The following is a 19,667-nucleotide window of genomic DNA, read 5'->3' on the forward strand; positions in this document are numbered from 1 at the left end:
AGCCCCCTGGAAGACACAGAGGAAACCTGCCTTTGCTGGGGGGGGGGGGTGCTCCAATCTTCTATTTGCCTAGGGACCTAATTAATCTTCAGTCCCCTGGCAGAAAAGGGGTATTAGCTCAAATGGTAAAGTGCTCCCTTTGCATGTGAGAGGTAGTGGGGATGAGGAGTGCGTTCTCCACTTGCTCAGGCTGCCTTTTATCCTGGCATGCCCATGCTAAGGATGCAGCTCTGAAATGAAGGATGGGCCTTCCAGGAGAGCTGTTTTGCTGCATGAGGGTTATGGTGTGGAAAAAAATGAACAGGAAGTGGTAGGTGTAAGAGAGCTCTTGACCCAGAGAAAAGGTACAAAGAAGCAGGCAACAGTCAGATCTCCAACCTCTTGCCCCATACACAGACACAGCAGCCATTGCACCACTGGTCCATAGCTCATTGAGCAGCTGCCGGGTCCTGTAAAAAGGTGAATCTGCTTCCTGGTGCCCCACCTAGAGCCCAGCGGTCCCTTTCCCTCATGGCAGGCTCCTGGGAGCACAGACGGGTGGGCACAGAGCTTGCTGCTGGCACACGACAGGACAGGACAACCCCATGCCACCCTGCCCAGGCCAGCAGAGCCCAGCAGAGGACTGGGTGCAGGCGCAGAGGTGGAGCTTGCCCCCAGGCCAGAGCTGGCCTCGGCTTTGCCCAATCCAATGCTGTTGGGGGACCGCAACTCGGGCTACATAACAACAAGCTGAGAGGAGGGACCAGGCTGGGGCTGGGGCTGGGGCCACCTTTGTCTAAGTGGTGCTCATGCCCACCAGCTCACCCCAGATGTGCCGAGGTGACCAGGTGGGCCCAGCCACAGCCCCCTGGCATTGGCAGAGAAAACCTGCCCTCACTTGGTGGGGGACCTCCAAATTTCTGTTTGCCCAGGACACCACAAAAATCACATACCTGCAGCAGTTTTAGCTGAGATGGTAGCATGCTTGCTTTGCATGTAGAACTTGTAGGATTGATGCCTATGTTCTCCAGCAGCTCTGGGTGCCCTTTATCCCATTGTGCTCATGCTCAGGATGCAGTGCTGAGATGAAGGGACATGCTACTCACAGGGGAGCTGTTTTTCTGCATGAGGGATGTGGTGTGGCTGAGCAAGCAAGAGCTAGCAGCAGGCACAAGAGTGGTTTTGGCTTTGAAAGAAAAAACCCAGAACACAAGCCAGACAGAAGTCAAACCTACAACCTTGCAATCTGTAGTCAACCTTGTTAGCCATTGCACTACTAGCCCACAAACTCCCAGGTGCTTCCAGCAGCTGCTGAAGAGTGACCCTGCTTCCTGGTGCTCTTTCCAGAGCCTAGTGCCCCCTTATTCAGTGCTAGGCAAGAATTGAAACTGTGCCCATCTCCATCAGCACCCAGAAGCAGATTTTATTGCTGAAACAAGATTTTGCTTCAGAAATGTGCCGTTCCAGAGTTTCTGAAATGAAATATTGCAGGATGGCACTTCTCTAACGGGGGGGGGGAAAGGTTAAGCTTGGGATTTTTATCTCAATTCAGGATTGTATTTCCCCTTCTAGAAAATGCAGGAATGCAAAAGATGTATATACCCTCTAACCGACAGAGCAAAGACCTCACTTGACCCCCCTGGACATTGCTCCGTGGAGATAAATTGCACTAATTCAGAAAATGAGGATGAAGGAGGAAGGTCAAGATATGAGACTTGGAAGTCTCGTGTCCCCCCACCATGACCGACCCAGGACCAGGCCTGTCCCACAGTGCTGGGGGAACACATGGACCTCGTTCTTCTTGGGCTGCCTGACCCTCAGCAGTGCTCATGCCCCCTGGATTGCCCTGGACATGCCAAGGAGGTTAGATGAGCCCTGCCACAGCCCCCTGGCTGCCACAGGGAACCTGCCCATGCCTGGTGTGGGGGGGCCTCTCATTTTCTGTTTGCCCAAGGACTCAATTAATCTTAAGACACTGCCACGGGTAAAGGAATGAGCTCAGATGCAGCGCTGAAAGGCAGGTGCTTTGGTGGGATGGGGACAGTGCTGCTGGGACAGGAGAGGACAACCCCCTGCAACCCTGCCTGGGCCAGAAACGGGGCCAGTGGGGATATGGAGCTGGAGCTTGTTCCCCCCACAAAGCTGGCCCCAGGCTTGGCCAGTTCATTGGTACTGGGGAACCGCAGCGCAGCCTACGTGACACCAAGATGGGCAGAAGGGTGAAGCTGGGGCTGCGTCTACCTTCATCTCAGGGGTGCTCATGCCCTCTGGCTCGTCCCAGATGGCCAAGTGGGCCCAGCCGCAGCCCCTGGCGTTCGCAGAGGGAGCCTGCCTTCGCCTGGCGGGGGGCCTCCAATGTCCTGTTTGCCCAGGACCCCAGACAAGCCTCACCACTCTTGGGGAATTGGCTCTGGTGGTAGAGGCCTTGCTTAGTATGCAAGAGGGACTGGAATTGGTGCATCCCTTTTATCCCAGCCTGCCCCTGCTCTTCCGTACCTCCTTGGAGGCACTGTTTGGCTGCATGAGGGTGTGGAGCAGCTGAGCAAGAGGCAGGCACAACAGAGGTCCTGGCTCAGAAAAGAAGCCCTTGCTACGAGCCAGGTAGGAGTCGAACCTACAATCTCCTGATCCATAGTCAGACACATTATCCATTGCGCCACTGGCCCATGGGTACCAGACCCTCCCTAGCCCTGGAGCCAGAGTCGGCCTTGTGTGGGGAACAGGACACATGAGGCTTTGGGCAGAGACAAAGGTGCCCCCAACCTAGCCATGCAGCTGGGCTGACCCAACATCCATGGCATGTCCAGGGTGAGCCAGGTGAGTGCTGTGGTGCCCCACACTATGGGTCAGGCTGCGGCTAGGGTTGGCTTGGATGGCAAGGGACAGGAGACATGAGGCTTTGGACAGATCCAAAGGTGCCCTCCAGCTAGCCATGATTTCTGTTTCTGCCCCCATGCCAGCCCCTTCAGACTGTCAGCCTCTCAGAGCTGGAGCAGTGGGCCCCGCCTCATGCACAGCTTTATTGCATTGCCCAAACAAAATGGGGGCCAAAGAGCCCACTGGCAAGCTGCACGCCCACCCGCCCGCATCCCCGCGAGCTGCCAGGAGGGAAAGGGGCACAGGGCTCTGGGCAGAGCACCAGGAAGTGGAATTATCCTTCACCACAGCTGGGCATCAGTTGGTAGCTTGGGGCCAGTGGTGCAATGGATAACACTTCCGACTTCGGATCAGAAGACTGTACATTCAACTCCTGTCTGGCTCACGTTGCCTTTTTTTTCAAGGCAAGAGCTCTCATGTGCCTGCCGCTGGCCCATGCGTGATGGCACAGAGGAACATGCCCTTTGGCCCAGCCCCCATTTCAGCTGCAGCTGCTGCATGGGTATGCTGGGGCAAAAAGCAACCCAAGCCACTGGAGAATGTGGGCATTGATCCCACTACCTCTTGCATGCAAAGCAAGCGCTCTACCACTTGAGCTAATTCCCCATAGTACCATCACAGCAAATCATTAATTGGGCTGTACTCTAAAGATTAATTGGGTTTTGCTCACAGAGGGTCCTAGCTGTGATATTGGGTATAGGTACCTGGAAGGGGGGGGAAAGGGGAAAACACAATGCCCCCCTTCCACTGCACCAAAAATTTCTCATTGTCACAGCACTCAGCCTGCCTGGGATTTAAAGTGAGACTTTAAGCTTGTCAAGTAGAAATTCTACCACACAACTACCAGCACTGGTACTACTTGAAGCTGCTAGGGGTCTTGACCTTCCCAGAGCCCCAGCCTCATGTCGAGCTGCCTGGCCTCTTGCTGAAGAAGCTTGAAGCAGGGCTGGGAACCCCTCAGGTCACTGCTTAGATCCTTCCTGGAGCAGGGGAGCCTCTCCTGCCAGCCACAGGCCACACAGCTGAGGGGCCAGCTTGTGGCTCCATGCATAATGAACTTGTTCAGGGATTTGAAGATTGTTAGTTTGACTACTGCCTGGCTCCTTGCACCTTTTTTGGATCCAAGAGCTCCCTTGCTCCTACCTCTTGCATCTGCTTTTTCTGCCTGCCTACAGCACACCCAGATGCAGCAAAGAAGCTTTCCTGCAAGGCACACCGGAAGGTGCCCCTCCATTTCAGTGCTGCATGCTTAGCATGGACATGCCGAGATAAAAGGAAACACGGGCTGATGGAGAATGCAGGCATTGCCTCTCACATTCAAAGCAAGTGCTCTACACCTGAGCTAATTGTCCTGGTCAGCTGCAGTTTACTGGGGCCTTGTAACCTTACCTTGAGATACAGGCAGAGAATAAGAACAAGGAAACACAAGAAAATCTGTTCTTACCCGGCATCGAAATCCAAGAATGCAAATCCTACCCAGCTCAAGGGGTGAGAAGGCAGTTTCTGCCTCTGAGCTTTGTGCCAGTCCCTTCTGCAATTTCTCCCATCATCCTACTTTACTCGCCCTACTGGTGCTTCCAGCCACCCCAGGAAGACTGGAGATGCCACTCTGCTCTCAAGGGAGGGCTTAAGTATAATTTCTCTTCTGGCTATTTACAACCTCTCCTACTGGATTCTCAGGGAACACAAACCACAAGTGTAACTTCCTGCCCCCTTCCCCAAAGGTGAAAGTTTATTAGACTAAAAGTCTTTCCTGATGTAATTATGACCAGGAGAGTGTACATCTACACATGCACATTTAGTGCATAGTAACCTAAATTACTGTGCAGTAACCAAAAATTATTGCTGAGTACTGGCACGCTTCTACATGTGCACACCCGTCCTGTGCGGTAAATATGGTGATTTATGCCAGCTTGCACATAAATTGCACCTGCATGATGCAGGGAACCAAGTTATGCCTGATTAGGTACTGCACAGTATCTCACATGTAAACGCTTTACTGCACAGTAACACTGTGATGGTGGACTGACTTGGGACTAACTTTAGACCCAGGTCAGACCAAACATAGTATTAATGCACTTTAACACCTGCACGTGTAGATGCCCGCCTATTTTTCCTTACTGAGCAGTAACTTACTGCACAGTAAATTTAATGCTACGTAAATGCCCATGTAGATGCACCCCTGGAATCATACTAAACGAGGGCTGGAAGGGACCTCAGGAGGTCACATCTAGTCCAAACCCCAGCTCAAAGCAGGATGAGCACCAACAATATCATCTCAGCCAAGGCTTTTTCTAGCCAGGTCTTCAACACCTCCAAGGATGGAGATGCCACTGCCTCGTTAGGCAACCCATTGTAGTGCTTCGCCTCCCTAATCCAATATCCTAACGATACTGTCTCTCGCTTAATTTCCCAGGCAGTGAGAAATGTCCTTCCCTAACAGCTTGATGTTATACTTACAGGCCCCTTCTTTTAAAGTATATATTCATCATTGTCTGGAAGGACCTAGTTCATGTCCCCCACGGTACGTCCCCATCCGCAAGGATGATGAATAAACAAACTCCCATGAAATGCTGCATCTTAGTGACTGCTGCTCTTGAGTCACTTAGGCTTTGGAGGTTTGGAAGCTGTGGAAGCAACTCAGCATTTCTCACTTGGAAGTAGTTATCAGACTTGCAGAGAGGCAGTAAGAAAGGCCAAACCAACTGCAGAGCTGAGGCTGGCAACACAAATTAAAGGTACCAAAAAATCATTTTTAGGTATCTAGAGAGTAAAAGGAAGGTGCAGAGCAGCATGGGATGCCTCCCGAACAAGCAGGAGCAATTAGTGACAGACGGGGGGACAAGGCTGAGATCGCCAATGACTTTTTTGCTTCTGTGTTAAAGACAAGTCTCCTAATGGGCTCCCAGCAGCCCTGTCCCCATCCCAGCACAGCACCTGCATTGCGGCACTGCAACCTTAGTGTGGACACGCCAGGATAAAAGGAAACACAAGCTGCTGGAGAAGGCGGGCAGCGATCCCACTACCTCTCACATAAGGTGAGACATAAGGATATTAATACAAAGCCAACTAACAGCCCAATACTCTCTCAACTGAGCTATTGAAGGAGGATGAGGCTGTGGGCCCAAGGGTGACTCAAGGCAGCATGCTGCACTGGCCTCAATTCTTGCAGGCCTCCATTCACAGCCTTTTTCATGCACAGCTCTTGGGAAGGACAAGGCAGATGCATGGGCCCTGGCACACAGGCCTATGGCCACCAAACCAGTCTTTGGGCAGAGCCAAAGTTGCCCTCCACCCAGGCACAATTTCTGTTTCCACTCCCATGCCAGCACCTTTGGACTGGCAGGCTCCCAGAGCTGCAGCGGTGGGACCCACTTCATGCCCAGCCTTGCTGCATTGCCCGAGCACAATGGGGAGCCAAGAGCCTGCTGGCAAGCTCTACATACACCCGCCTGTGCCCCATGAGCCACCAGGAAGGTAAGGGGGCACTGGGCTCTGCACAGAGCACCAGGAAGTAGGCCTACCCTTCACAAGGCCCTGGGTGCCCATGGGCATTCATGTGGTCGGGGCACAATTGATAACGTGTCTGACTACAGATCAGAAGACAGTCGGTTTGATTCCTGATTGGCTCGTGTCACCCTGTTCCTTTTCCGAGCCAGGAGCGCTTTTGTGCCTCCCGCTTGCCCTTGCTTGGGGAGCCGCACCACACCCCTCATGCAAAAAAAGAGCCCTTCTGCAAGGAACATGCCCCTCCATTGCAGCTCTGTACCTCTTGCACAGGTGTGCCAGGATAGAAGACAAGAGGAACTGCAGGAAAAGGGAGGCATTGATCCCACCACCTCTCACATACAAAGCAAACACCCTACCATCTGAGCTAATTCCTCTACAATTGAGAAGTGGCCAACAACTTATTGGAAACCATTTATTGCTTTTGCTGCATGAGGGTGTGGTGCAGCTCAGCAAATAAGGGCAAGGGCAGACACAAGAAAGCTCTTTGCTCAGGAAAAAAAAGGAAACATGAGACAGGCTGCCTTCATTTCAGCAGTGTTTATGCTCTCTGGTTTCCCCGAGATGTGCCATGGAGGCTGGGTAGGCCTGTGACGGGCCAGTAGGGGGCGCTCCTGTGTTAAGCTACCCACCTCTTTGCGCCCGACCACCTTCCAGGCTCCGAATGCCTCCCTAGAGGCGTCTTACGTCCAGCCAACCCCCTTCCTGGAGCACACTCACTAGCCAGGGGGTAATGTTGCCACCACCACCCCGAGAAGGGACTGTCTCAGCCCTGTGTCCTCGGGGAAACACAGGCCTAATAGTCCGATGGGTACTCGACCCAGTACAGGCAGTTGGGGCACTTCCCCAAGTAGGGGGGAAAAAGTAAAGTCTCCCTTAGTCCGCAGACCTAAGGGGTCTCTCTGGCGTAATTTAGACCCACCCCTCAATAAGTCTCCAACACCAGTCGAAAAGGAGAACTTTATTGATTACAGGGGTAGGGGAAACTAGGGTACAGGGTTGAGCAATATCTTAGAAATCCTAAAGAGCAAACAGTGTGGCTGAGGTAGCCCTTTGATCACGCATCTGTGTTACTGCCAGCTAGATATCTAATCCGATTGAGTAGCTTACTCACAAGCATCTTCCAGAGGCTGGTGCAATTCCCCTCTGGAGTCTTGGGGTGAGAGAGAGAGCTAGGTCCAGATGGTAAGGCTTCTGTGACTCCCCTGCTTTGCTGCTCCTTCACCTCATGCCCGAAAAGAGAGACAGCCTTCTTCCCGCCCCTAACCTATATAGACAGCGTGACCTCATTCACCTGGTCCAGTGGAGGTCAGCCCCAGTTGGCTGTCAGCCAATGAATTTGAAATACATCACCTGTTACCAAGCAGATTCCAGCTCCCCACATAGATGCCCCTCACCCAGGTGGCTGATGCCAGTCCCGTAGGCAGAGGGAGCAGGTTTCCCCCTCCCTCAAAACTGCTGCCAACTCAGGTTACCTAAAGACACAGGCTGAGGTGTGACTCCTCTATGCTGGGAAAATTTCATCACATTGTCGCTGGCCAGAGATTTTGGGGAGAAACCAAGGTGGCTTTCTGCCACAAGACCAGCCGCAGCCCTCTGGCATTTGCAGAGGAAACCTGCTGTCGCCTGGTGTGGGGGGCCTCCAATTTTCTGTTTGCTCAGGGCCCCAAAAGACCTCAAACTAGCAGGGAATTAGCTCAGAGGTAGAGTGGTTACTAAGCATATGAGCGGTAGCGGGAGCCATGCCCACATTCTCCGTTGGTATTTGATGTTTCTATTTTTGTGCACTCTATATTTTGCCAATCGGTACCATTTATAAAATGCAAACAACACAATATTTTGTTAAACTTGTCTTTTGTTAACTCGATGGATGGGTCTACAGACGCGAATGCCTAACCTTTATTGATCCCCATCCACTCGGAGAATTGTAGAGTCCCCTGTAGCCGGCGGTTTATATATGTTATGTTCCCAGCACGGTTCCTCTCATTAAAAGGTGTATGTTGAAGTCCTTGTTGGTGATCTGGCTCTGCTTGATAGGGAAGGAGGGTCCCTACAGCTCTCCCAGTGTTTGTGCACCTGCAAGTGGAGAGGTGGTACATCTCGGAGAACCATTCGGGTGACACATCTAAGCGAATTCCCCTGTTGCTATAAGGTGTATTGGGGCTCTGGGCAAACAGAAAATTGGAGGCCGCCCTGCCAGGCCAGCTCAGGTTCCCCCTGTGAATGCCAGGGGGCTGGAGCCAGGGTCGGCTGGGGGGGGCACACCAAGCTTTAGAGAGAGCCAAAGGTGCTCTCTACCCAGGCATGACTTCCATTTCTGCCCCCGTGCCAGCGCCGTCACACTGGCAGCCTGGCAGTACTGGAGCAGTGGGCCCCATCTCATGGGCAGCCTTGCTGCCTGGCCCAAGCAGACCGGGGACCAACGATCCTGCTGACAAGCTCTATGCCCACCCGCCTGCATCCCCCATGAGTCGCCAAGGGGGAAGTGGGCACAGGACTGTAGACAGAGCAGCTGGAAGTGGGCTCGCCCTTCCCCAGGAGCCAGGAGGGCCTGGCAGCCATGGGCCAGTGGCGCAATGGATACCGCGCCTGACTACGGATCAGGAGAGTGTAGGTTCGACTCCTACCTGGCTCGTAGCGAGGCCTTCTTTTCTGAGCCAGGACCTCTGTTGTGCCTGCCTCTTGCTCAGCTGCTCCACACCCTCATGCAGCCAAACAGTCCTCCAAGGAGGTACGGAAGAGCATGCCCAGCCCCTGTTTCAGCTGGAGCAGGGGCAGGCTGGGATAAAAGGCAAGGCAAGCTGCTGGAGAAGGGAAGCACCAATTCCACTCCCTCTTGCATACTAAGCAAGCGCTCTACCACCAGAGCCAATTCCCCAAGAGTGGTGAGGCTTGTCTGGGGTCCTGGGCAAACAGGACATTGGAGGCCCCCCGCCAGGCGAAGGCAGGCTCCCTCTGCGAACGCCAGGGGCTGCGGCTGGGCCCACTTGGCCATCTGGGACGAGCCAGAGGGCATGAGCACCCCTGAGATGAAGGTAGACGCAGCCCCAGCTTCACCCTTCTGCCCATCTTGGTGTCACGTAGGCTGCGCTGCGGTTCCCCAGTACCAATGAACTGGCCAAGCCTGGGGCTAGCTTTGTGGGGGGAACAAGCTCCAGCTCCATATCCCCACTGGCCCCGTTTCTGGCCCAGGCAGGGTTGCAGGGGGTTGTCCTCTCCTGTCCCAGCAGCACTGTCCCCATCCCACCAAAGCACCTGCCTTTCAGCGCTGCATCTGAGCTCATTCCTCTACCCGTGGCGGTGTCTTAAGATTAATTGAGTCCTTGGGCAAACACAAAATGAGAGGCCCCCCTACACCAGGCATGGGCAGGTTCCCTCTGCCGGCCAGGGGGCTGTGGCAGGGCTCATCTAACCTCCTTGGCATGTCCAGGGCGATCCAGAGGGCATGAGCACTTCATGCAGCCGGCACTGTGGTTCCTCATCACTGTGGGACAGGCTGGGACCAGGGTTGGCTTGGCGGACACAAACACACCAGGCTTTGGGCAGAGCCGATGGTGCCCTCCACGTGGGCATGCTTTCCTTTATGGCCCCTGGGCCAGTCCCTTCGGCATCTTTGTCTCTGCCCAAAGCCTCATCCCCCGCTCCAGACGACCCTGGCCCCAGCCTGGCCAAACAGTGCTGGGGGACTACAGTGGTGGCTGCATGACCCTCAGTGGCGTTCATGCCCCCAGGCGCACCCTGCATATGCCAAGGAAGCCGGGTGAGTTCAGCAGCAGCTGCCTGGCAGGCACACAGGGAACCTGCCCTTCCTGGCGGGGAGCGGGGAGGCGCTCCCATTTTATGTTTGTACAAAGACACAACAAATCTTTTGATCCATCCTCCTTTTGAGGAATTAGCTCAGATGGTAGAGCCCTCGCTTCGCATGTGACAGGTAGTATGATCGACGCCCATGTTCTCCACCAGCGCCTGTTGCATTTTATGCCGGCACACCTGTGCAAGAGGTACAGAGCTGCAATGGAGGGGCACGTTCCTCGCAGGAGGCCTCTTTTTTTGCATGAGGGGTGGGGTGCAGCTCACCAAGCAAGGGCAAGCGGGATGCACATGAGCGCTCCTGGCTCAACCAAGGAACGGGGAAACACGAGCCAATCGGGAGTCAAGCCGACCATCTTCTGATCTGTAGTCAGACACGTTTTCAAATGTGCCCCAACCCCATGAATGCCCAAGGGCACCCAGGGCCTGGTGAAGGCTGAACTCGTTTCTTGGTGCTCTGTGCAGAACCCAGTGCCCCCTTACCTTCCTGGTGGCTCATGGGGTGCAGGTGGGTGGGCGTAGAGCTCGCCAGCAGGCTCTTGGGCCCCCCTTGTGCTTGGGCAATGCAGGAAGGCTGGGCATGAGGTAGGTCCCGCCGCTCCAGCTCTGGGAGCCTGCCAGTCCGAACGTGCTGGCATGGGGGTGGAAACAGAAACTGTGCCTAGGCGGAGGGCACCTTTGGCTCTGCCCACAGACTGGTTTGGTGGCCACAGGCCTGTCTGCTAGGGCCCACGCACCTGCCTTCTTGTTCCCAAGAGCTGTGCATGAAGAAGCCTGCGCATGGGGCCCTCCCTTTCCTGATCCCCAGCTGTCCTTCATTCATGGGGTCAGTACCAGCTCACATCACGCCAGCACTCGAGTGTCTATTTAGGCCAGCATTAGCAAGCTCTGGACACATGACCTGAGAATGCATCGTGGTTCCCCCCCGCCGCCGATCAGTCATTACCAATACATCAATAGCAAGCCTGCGGGTCCTGATGCCCTCCACCCATCGGTATTGAGGGAGATAGCGGGGGTCATTGCTGTGCCCTTGGCCCGGCTGTACGAGCGACCGTGGTCCACGGGCCAGGTGCCCAGAGATTGGGAACTAGCTAATGTGGTCCCCATTTATAAGAAAGGGAGAAAGGAGGACCCAGGAAACTATAGGCCTATGCACCTCATATCGGTCTTGGGGAAAATCCTTGAGGCAGAAACCCATGCGCCAGCCCCTTTCTCAGCTGCAGCTACAGCATGCTGGAACAAACGGCAACTCAAGCTGTGGGAACATGCAGGCATCGATCCCGCTACCCCTCACCAGCTAGATGAGCTAACTCCACTGCTAGTTTCAGGTCTTTTGGAGCTGCCAGGAGGGAGAGTGGGCTTGGGGCTGTGGACAGAGCACCTGGAAGTGGTCTCCCTCTTCACCAGCGGCTGGGAGGGCATGGGAGTTGTGTGCCAGTGGTACAATGGATAATGCCTCTGACGCTGGATCGGAAGTTTATGGGTTCAACTCCTTCCTTGTTTGAAGGGAAAGCTTTTCATGGAGCCAAGAGGTTTGCTGTGCCTGCCTCTTGTCCCTGTTGGCTGAGCGGCACCACACCCCCCATGCAGCAAAACAGTCCTCCAAGGTGGCCCAGAGGAACATGCCAAGCCCCCATTTCCGCTGCAGTGTGGGCATGCAGGGACAAAAGGCTGCCCAAGTGGCTGGAGAAGGCAGGCATCAATCCTGCTACTTCCTGTAGGCTCCGCAAGTGCTGCACCACCTGAGCTAATTGCCCAGCTGCTTAAAGGGTTGTGGGGTCCTGGGGAAAGAGAAGCCCCCCACCAAGCAAAGGCAGGTTTCTTCCCTGAATGCCAGGGGGCTGCAGCTGGGCACATTTGGCCTCCTCGGCACATCTGGGGCGATCCAGAGGGCTTGAGCCACTGAGACGAAGGTGGCCCTAACCCCAGCCTGGCCCCTCTGCCCAGCTGGTTGTCACATAACCCGAGCTGCAGGCCCCCAGCACCATTGGATTGGTTGAGGCCAGGGTCAGCTTTGGCCTTGTTGGCTTAAGATTAATTGAGTCCTTGGGCTAAGAGAGAATTGGAGGCCCCACCGCACCACGCAAGGGCAGGTTCCCTCTGTGCCTGCCAGGGGGCTGTGGCTGGCCCGACTCGACCGGTCCCGGGCAGAGCACCAGGCAGTGGGTTCAACACTCACCTGCAGCTGGGAGCACACGGGCAATCGTGGGCCAGTGGCACCATGGATAATGCATTTCACTCTGTGTTGGAAGGTTGTTGGCTTGACTTCTGCCTGCTTTCTATTGCCTTTCTTTTTCCCAGCCAAGAGCTCTCTTGTGTATGCCCCTGGCCCTTGCCCTTGCCCTTGCCCTTGCCCGCTGAGCCACACCACACCCCTCATGCAGCATAACAGTCCTCCTAGGAGGCAGAGAGTAACACGCCAAGCCCCAACTTCAGCTGCAGTGTGGACTGGCCAGGACCAAAAGGAGCCCAAGCTGCTGGAGAAGGCAGGCATCGATCCCACTACCTCTCGCATGCTAAGCGAGCGCTCTACCATCTGAGCTACTTCCCCTGCTGCTGAGGCTGGCCCTGGACTCCTGGACAAGCAGAAAGCAGCCTTCAGGTGAGGGCAAATGCCACAGGACAGCCTCACACATCATCAGAGGTCAGGAAAACAGTTCAGGCTGAGAGCCACGGGACTCATCGTTTCATAGTTTCTGGGGTCAGAACAGACCTGAGTACGTCATCAAGTGACCCCCTGCAAAGGGCAAGAAAGAGTACTGGGGTTAAACGACCCCAGCAAGGTGTTCATCCAGCCTCCTCTTAAAGCCTCCCAGGGTAGGGGCCAGCACCACTTCTCTTGGAAGTTGGTCCCAGACCCTAGCCGCCCTGACCGGGAACTCGCGCCTCCTGATGTCGAGTCTGAATCTCCCCGCTGCCAGCTTGTGACCGTTATTCCTGGTCACTCCTGGTAGTGCCCGGGGGAACAGGGACTCCCCCAGTGCCTGCTGGTCCCCTCAGACTAGTTTGTAACAGGCCACTAGATCCCCCCTCAGCCTTCTCTTTTGGAGGCTGAACAGGTTCAGGTCCTGTCACCTCTCCTCGTAGGGCCCGCCCTGCTGCCCCCGACCATGCGAGTGGCCTCCTCTGGACCCTCTCCATGCTGTCCACATCCCTCCTGCAGTGCGGCGCCCAGAACTGGACGCAGTACTCCAGCTGCGGCCTGACCAGTGCCGCACAGAGGGGGAGGATCACCTCTTTGGCCCTGCTCGAGATGCATCTGTGCATGCACGACAAGGTGCGGTTGGCCTTCCGAACTGCCTCTCCACGCTGCCGGCCCATGTTCATCTTGGAGTCAATGATGACCCCCAGATCCTTTTCCGCCTCCGTGCTGACAAGAGGGGAGTTCCCCAACCTGTAGGTATGGTGCCGGTTCTTCCTCCCCAGGTGCATCACCTTGCACTTGCCTGTGTTGAAACCCATCCATTTCTCATCCGCCCGCCCTTGTAACCTGTCTAGGTCTGATTGTAGCCTGTTGCATCCTTCCAGTGTGCCCACGTCCTGTGTGCAAGCGGGAGGCACAAAAGGGTCATTGATCCCGCCACCTCTCCCATGCAAAGCGCACGCCAGACCACCTGAGCCAATTCCCCTACTTTTGGGAAACAGCCAAAGATTTCTTGAGTCCTTGGACAAACATAAAATTGGACCACTGGCCCACAACTAGGACGCTTCGCCAGTGACTGCTGAAGGGTGAGACTACGTCAAGGTGCTCTGTCCACAGCCCCAAGCCCACCTTCCCTCCCGGGGACTCCCAAAGACCTGAACCTAGCAGTAGAGTTAGCTCATCTATGATACGAGAGGTTGTGGGATTGATGCCTGCATGCTCCCACAGTTTGAGTTGCTGTTTGTTCCAGCATGCTGCATCTGCAGCAGAACGAGGGGCTGGCGCATGGGTTTGTGCCTCCTAGGAGGCTGGTTTTGCTGCATGAGGGTGTGGTGCAGCTCAGCAAATAAGGGCAAGGGCAGACACAAGAGAGCTCTTTGCTCAGGAAAAAAAGGAAACATGAGACAGGCTGCCTTCACTTCAGCAGTGTTTATGCTCTCTGGCTTGCCCGAGAAGTGCCAAGGGGGCCGGGTGGGCCCAGCCGCAGCCCTCTGCCATTTGCAGAGGAAACCTGCTGTCGCCTGGTGTGGGGGGCCTCCAATTTTCTGTTTGCTCAGGGCCCCAAAAGACCTCAAACTAGCAGGGAATTAGCTCAGAGGTAGAGTGGTTACTAAGCATATGAGCGGTAGCGGGAGCCATGCCCACATTCTCCGGCCCCTTGCGCTGCCTCTTGTCCCAGCACGCCCATGCTACCGCTGCTCTGGAAGGGAGATCCCACTTCCAGGTCCTCTGTCCAGAGCCCCGAGCCCGCTTCCCCTCTCGGTGGTCACGTGGATGCAGGTGGGTGAGCGTTATGCTCACCAGCAGGCTACACGGCCCCTGTTCTGCTTGGGCAAGGTAGCAAGGCTGGGCACGAGATGGGGACACCTGCTTCGTTGCGCTGAGGCTGCCAGTCTGAAGGGGCTGGCATGGGGGGCAAGTGGACGTTATGCCTAGGTGGAGGGCTCCTTTGGCTCTGTCCACAGCCTCATGTGTCTCCTGCCCCATCAAGCCGACCCCGGCTCCAGCCCTCAGGCATTTGCACAGGGAACCTGTCCTTACCTGGTGGGAGGCCTCCAATTTTCAGTTGGCCCAGAGCAACCCCCCGCCTAACTTCTGGGGACTTAGCTCAGTTGGTAGAGTGCTTGTTTAGCAGATGGGAAGCAGTGGGATTAATTCCTGCTTCTTCCAGTAATGTGGGGTGTTTTCAGTGCCAGCAGGCTCATGCTACAGCAGAAATGGGTGCCGGGCATGTGCATCCCAGGGGTACTGTCCTGCTGCAGGAGGGGTGTTGTGTGGTTCATCAAGCCAGGGCCAGCAGCAGGCACTAGGGCTCTGCCAAATTTCACTGCCTGTTTTGTCTTGACACTCTTTCAACTCATTTTGAACTGCAAACAGTGAAATCAAAATGTAATGAAGGGCTTCGAAACAGCCTAGTCTTCGAAATCAAGACTAGTCACAACATAACAAATGCCCAATTGCACAGTTTCCCTCCCCAGTGCTACAGTCTTATGGCGGGGCGGGGGGAGAAGGCAACCCAGCTGAGCTGGGCTGAATTCCCAACCCCAGCTGGGCGGACCCCAGCTGGGCTCAGTTTCTTTCCCCAGAACCGTGGTAGTGCTCAGCTCCTTCCCAGTTCCCTTCCCCGATCGATCCAGTGCTGGGGAGGGGAACGGAGTGATGGGGCTCAGGTCCCTTCCCCTTGCTCCCCGGTCCCAGCCAGCATCCCTCCCTCATCTGGCAGGCAGAGGGGGACCCGCAGCCCCAGCAGGGCCGGCACAGCCCCCGCAGCCCTCCCGGGATTGTGACCTTGATCTGCCTGTCAGATGAGAGAGGCTGTTTCAAACTTCCCCATTATAGCCTCTGTGACCGGCAAGCTGGTAGTGATTTGGCCCAGGGGTTTTGAAAGGGGAAACGATGATTAGAGGACTTGGGATTCCCTATCCTCACCAATCAGGTCCCAGAGACTCAGCCTCCACGTCCCTTTTATCCCCCTCGGGTCCCCTGCAGGAGGATAAAAGGAGTAGCGCAGCTGACTCGCAGGAGACCTGTGAGGGACAATGAGGAAGGAGCTTCAAAGAGCCGGCAAGAGCTGGGCCAGCGAGGTGGGAGCAGTTGCAGTTGCCCCAGAGGTACCTGAAGCAGTGGGACCTGCGGGCAGCGCAGCACGGCCGGCAGGAGAGGCTCCCTGCTGTGCCCCAGGATCCCCAGCAAGAGGCTGCGGCAAGCAAGAGAGGCTGCCTGGCTGGGTCCAGCAGAAAGCTGTGCAGTGACCCGAGAGGCTGCCAGCTCCACTCCCAGTCTGTCCAGCAAGAGGCAGGGCAGCTCCATGTCAGGCTGGGGCTTCCCGAACGCTACCAGCCCAGGCTGGTTAGTACAGGGGTAGCTGTGTCGTAGCGTCACTACCTACTATGTGAGTCCCAGTCTTGCCTGGGTCAAGTTGGGTCACTGAAGTGCCAGTGGAGAAATCCTTGTTGGAGTGGAGGGGGTCATTGTGTTTTTCCTCCCGTCAGGTACCTACACCCTGTACCCGTTGGTATTTGATGTTTCTATTTTTGTGCACTCTATATTTTGCCAATCGGTACCATTTATCAAATGCAAACAACACAATATTTTGTTAAACCTGTCTTTTGTTAACTCGATGGATGGGTCTACAGACGCGAATGCCTAACCTTTATTGATTCCCATCCACTCAGAGCATTGTAGAGTCCCCTGTACCCGGCGGTTTATATATGTTATGTTCCCAGCACGGTTCCTCTCATTAAAAGGTGTATGTTGAAGTCCTTGTTGGTGATCTGGCTCTGCTTGATAGGGAAGGAGGGTCCCTACAGCTCTCCCAGTGTTTGTGCACCTGCAAGTGGAGAGGTGGTACATCTCGGAGAACCATTCGGGTGACACATCTAAGCGAATTCCCCTGTTGCTATAAGGTGTATTGGGGCTCTGGGCAAACAGAAAATTGGAGGCCGCCCTGCCAGGCCAGCTCAGGTTCCCCCTGTGAATGCCAGGGGGCTGGAGCCAGGGTCGGCTGGGGGGGGCACACCAAGCTTTAGAGAGAGCCAAAGGTGCTCTCTACCCAGGCATGACTTCCATTTCTGCCCCCGTGCCAGCGCCGTCACACTGGCAGCCTGGCAGTACTGGAGCAGTGGGCCCCATCTCATGGGCAGCCTTGCTGCCTGGCCCAAGCAGACCGGGGACCAACGATCCTGCTGACAAGCTCTATGCCCACCCGCCTGCATCCCCCATGAGTCGCCAAGGGGGAAGTGGGCACAGGACTGTAGACAGAGCAGCTGGAAGTGGGCTCGCCCTTCCCCTGGCACCTGTGGGCCAGTGGCGCAATGGATACCGCGCCTGACTACGGATCAGGAGAGTGTAGGTTCGACTCCTACCTGGCTCGTAGCGAGGCCTTCTTTTCTGAGCCAGGACCTCTGTTGTGCCTGCCTCTTGCTCAGCTGCTCCACACCCTCATGCAGCCAAACAGTCCTCCAAGGAGGTACGGAAGAGCATGCCCAGCCCCTGTTTCAGCTGGAGCAGGGGCAGGCTGGGATAAAAGGCAAGGCAAGCTGCTGGAGAAGGGAAGCACCAATTCCACTCCCTCTTGCATACTAAGCAAGCGCTCTACCACCAGAGCCAATTCCCCAAGAGTGGTGAGGCTTGTCTGGGGTCCTGGGCAAACAGGACATTGGAGGCCCCCCGCCAGGCGAAGGCAGGCTCCCTCTGCCAACGCCAGGGGCTGCGGCTGGGCCCACTTGGCCATCTGGGACGAGCCAGAGGGCATGAGCACCCCTGAGATGAAGGTAGACGCAGCCCCAGCTTCACCCTTCTGCCCATCTTGGTGTCACGTAGGCTGCGCTGCGGTTCCCCAGTACCAATGAACTGGCCAAGCCTGGGGCTAGCTTTGTGGGGGGAACAAGCTCCAGCTCCATATCCCCACTGGCCCCGTTTCTGGCCCAGGCAGGGTTGCAGCACTGTCCCCATCCCACCAAAGCACCTGCCTTTCAGCGCTGCATCTGAGCTCATTCCTCTACCCGTGGCGGTGTCTTAAGATTAATTGAGTCCTTGGGCAAACACAAAATGAGAGGCCCCCCTACACCAGGCATGGGCAGGTTCCCTCTGCCGGCCAGGGGGCTGTGGCAGGGCTCATCTAACCTCCTTGGCATGTCCAGGGCGATCCAGAGGGCATGAGCACTTCATGCAGCCGGCACTGTGGTTCCTCATCACTGTGGGACAGGCTGGGACCAGGGTTGGCTTGGCGGACACAAACACACCAGGCTTTGGGCAGAGCCGATGGTGCCCTCCACGTGGGCATGCTTTCCTTTATGGCCCCTGGGCCAGTCCCTTCGGCATCTTTGTCTCTGCCCAAAGCCTCATCCCCCGCTCCAGACGACCCTGGCCCCAGCCTGGCCAAAGGTGCTGGGGGACTACAGTGGTGGCTGCATGACCCTCAGTGGCGTTCATGCCCCCAGGCGCACCCTGCATATGCCAAGGAAGCCGGGTGAGTTCAGCAGCAGCTGCCTGGCAGGCACACAGGGAACCTGCCCTTCCTGGCGGGGAGCGGGGAGGCGCTCCCATTTTATGTTTGTACAAAGACACAACAAATCTTTTGATCCATCCTCCTTTTGAGGAATTAGCTCAGATGGTAGAGCCCTCGCTTCGCATGTGACAGGTAGTATGATCGACGCCCATGTTCTCCACCAGCGCCTGTTGCATTTTATGCCGGCACACCTGTGCAAGAGGTACAGAGCTGCAATGGAGGGGCACGTTCCTCGCAGGAGGCCTCTTTTTTTGCATGAGGGGTGGGGTGCAGCTCACCAAGCAAGGGCAAGCGGGATGCACATGAGCGCTCCTGGCTCAACCAAGGAACGGGGAAACACGAGCCAATCGGGAGTCAAGCCGACCATCTTCTGATCTGTAGTCAGACACGTTTTCAAATGTGCCCCAACCCCATGAATGCCCAAGGGCACCCAGGGCCTGGTGAAGGCTGAACTCGTTTCTTGGTGCTCTGTGCAGAACCCAGTGCCCCCTTACCTTCCTGGTGGCTCATGGGGTGCAGGTGGGTGGGCGTAGAGCTCGCCAGCAGGCTCTTGGGCCCCCCTTGTGCTTGGGCAATGCAGGAAGGCTGGGCATGAGGTAGGTCCCGCCGCTCCAGCTCTGGGAGCCTGCCAGTCCGAACGTGCTGGCATGGGGGTGGAAACAGAAACTGTGCCTAGGCGGAGGGCACCTTTGGCTCTGCCCACAGACTGGTTTGGTGGCCACAGGCCTGTCTGCTAGGGCCCACGCACCTGCCTTCTTGTTCCCAAGAGCTGTGCATGAAGAAGCCTGCGCATGGGGCCCTCCCTTTCCTGATCCCCAGCTGTCCTTCATTCATGGGGTCAGTACCAGCTCACATCACGCCAGCACTCGAGTGTCTATTTAGGCCAGCATTAGCAAGCTCTGGACACATGACCTGAGAATGCATCGTGGTTCCCCCCCGCCGCCGATCAGTCATTACCAATACATCAATAGCAAGCCTGCGGGTCCTGATGCCCTCCACCCATCGGTATTGAGGGAGATAGCGGGGGTCATTGCTGTGCCCTTGGCCCGGCTGTACGAGCGACCGTGGTCCACGGGCCAGGTGCCCAGAGATTGGGAACTAGCTAATGTGGTCCCCATTTATAAGAAAGGGAGAAAGGAGGACCCAGGAAACTATAGGCCTATGCACCTCATATCGGTCTTGGGGAAAATCCTTGAGGCAGAAACCCATGCGCCAGCCCCTTTCTCAGCTGCAGCTACAGCATGCTGGAACAAACGGCAACTCAAGCTGTGGGAACATGCAGGCATCGATCCCGCTACCCCTCACCAGCTAGATGAGCTAACTCCACTGCTAGTTTCAGGT

The 19,667-nt window shown here is 56.0% G+C and overlaps 4 non-coding genes across 4 annotated transcripts; 2 read left to right on the forward strand and 2 right to left on the reverse strand.

The window, feature by feature from the left end:
- Positions 1 to 2,572: 2,572 nt before the first annotated feature.
- Positions 2,573 to 2,645, reverse strand: TRNAH-AUG (transfer RNA histidin (anticodon AUG)). Its single transcript has one exon. It is a non-coding gene; the product is annotated as a tRNA-His (tRNA).
- Positions 2,646 to 3,389: 744 nt separating this feature from the next.
- On the reverse strand, positions 3,390 to 3,462 carry TRNAA-UGC (transfer RNA alanine (anticodon UGC)). Its single transcript has one exon. It is a non-coding gene; the product is annotated as a tRNA-Ala (tRNA).
- Positions 3,463 to 8,925: 5,463 nt separating this feature from the next.
- Positions 8,926 to 8,998, forward strand: TRNAR-ACG (transfer RNA arginine (anticodon ACG)). Its single transcript has one exon. It is a non-coding gene; the product is annotated as a tRNA-Arg (tRNA).
- Positions 8,999 to 17,116: 8,118 nt separating this feature from the next.
- Positions 17,117 to 17,189, forward strand: TRNAR-ACG (transfer RNA arginine (anticodon ACG)). Its single transcript has one exon. It is a non-coding gene; the product is annotated as a tRNA-Arg (tRNA).
- Positions 17,190 to 19,667: the final 2,478 nt, after the last annotated feature.

This window comes from Crocodylus siamensis, chromosome 3 (genome assembly GCF_052110815.1).
Source record: "Crocodylus siamensis isolate JL-2025a chromosome 3, ASM5211081v1, whole genome shotgun sequence".
Lineage (NCBI taxonomy): Eukaryota > Metazoa > Chordata > Crocodylia > Crocodylidae > Crocodylus > Crocodylus siamensis.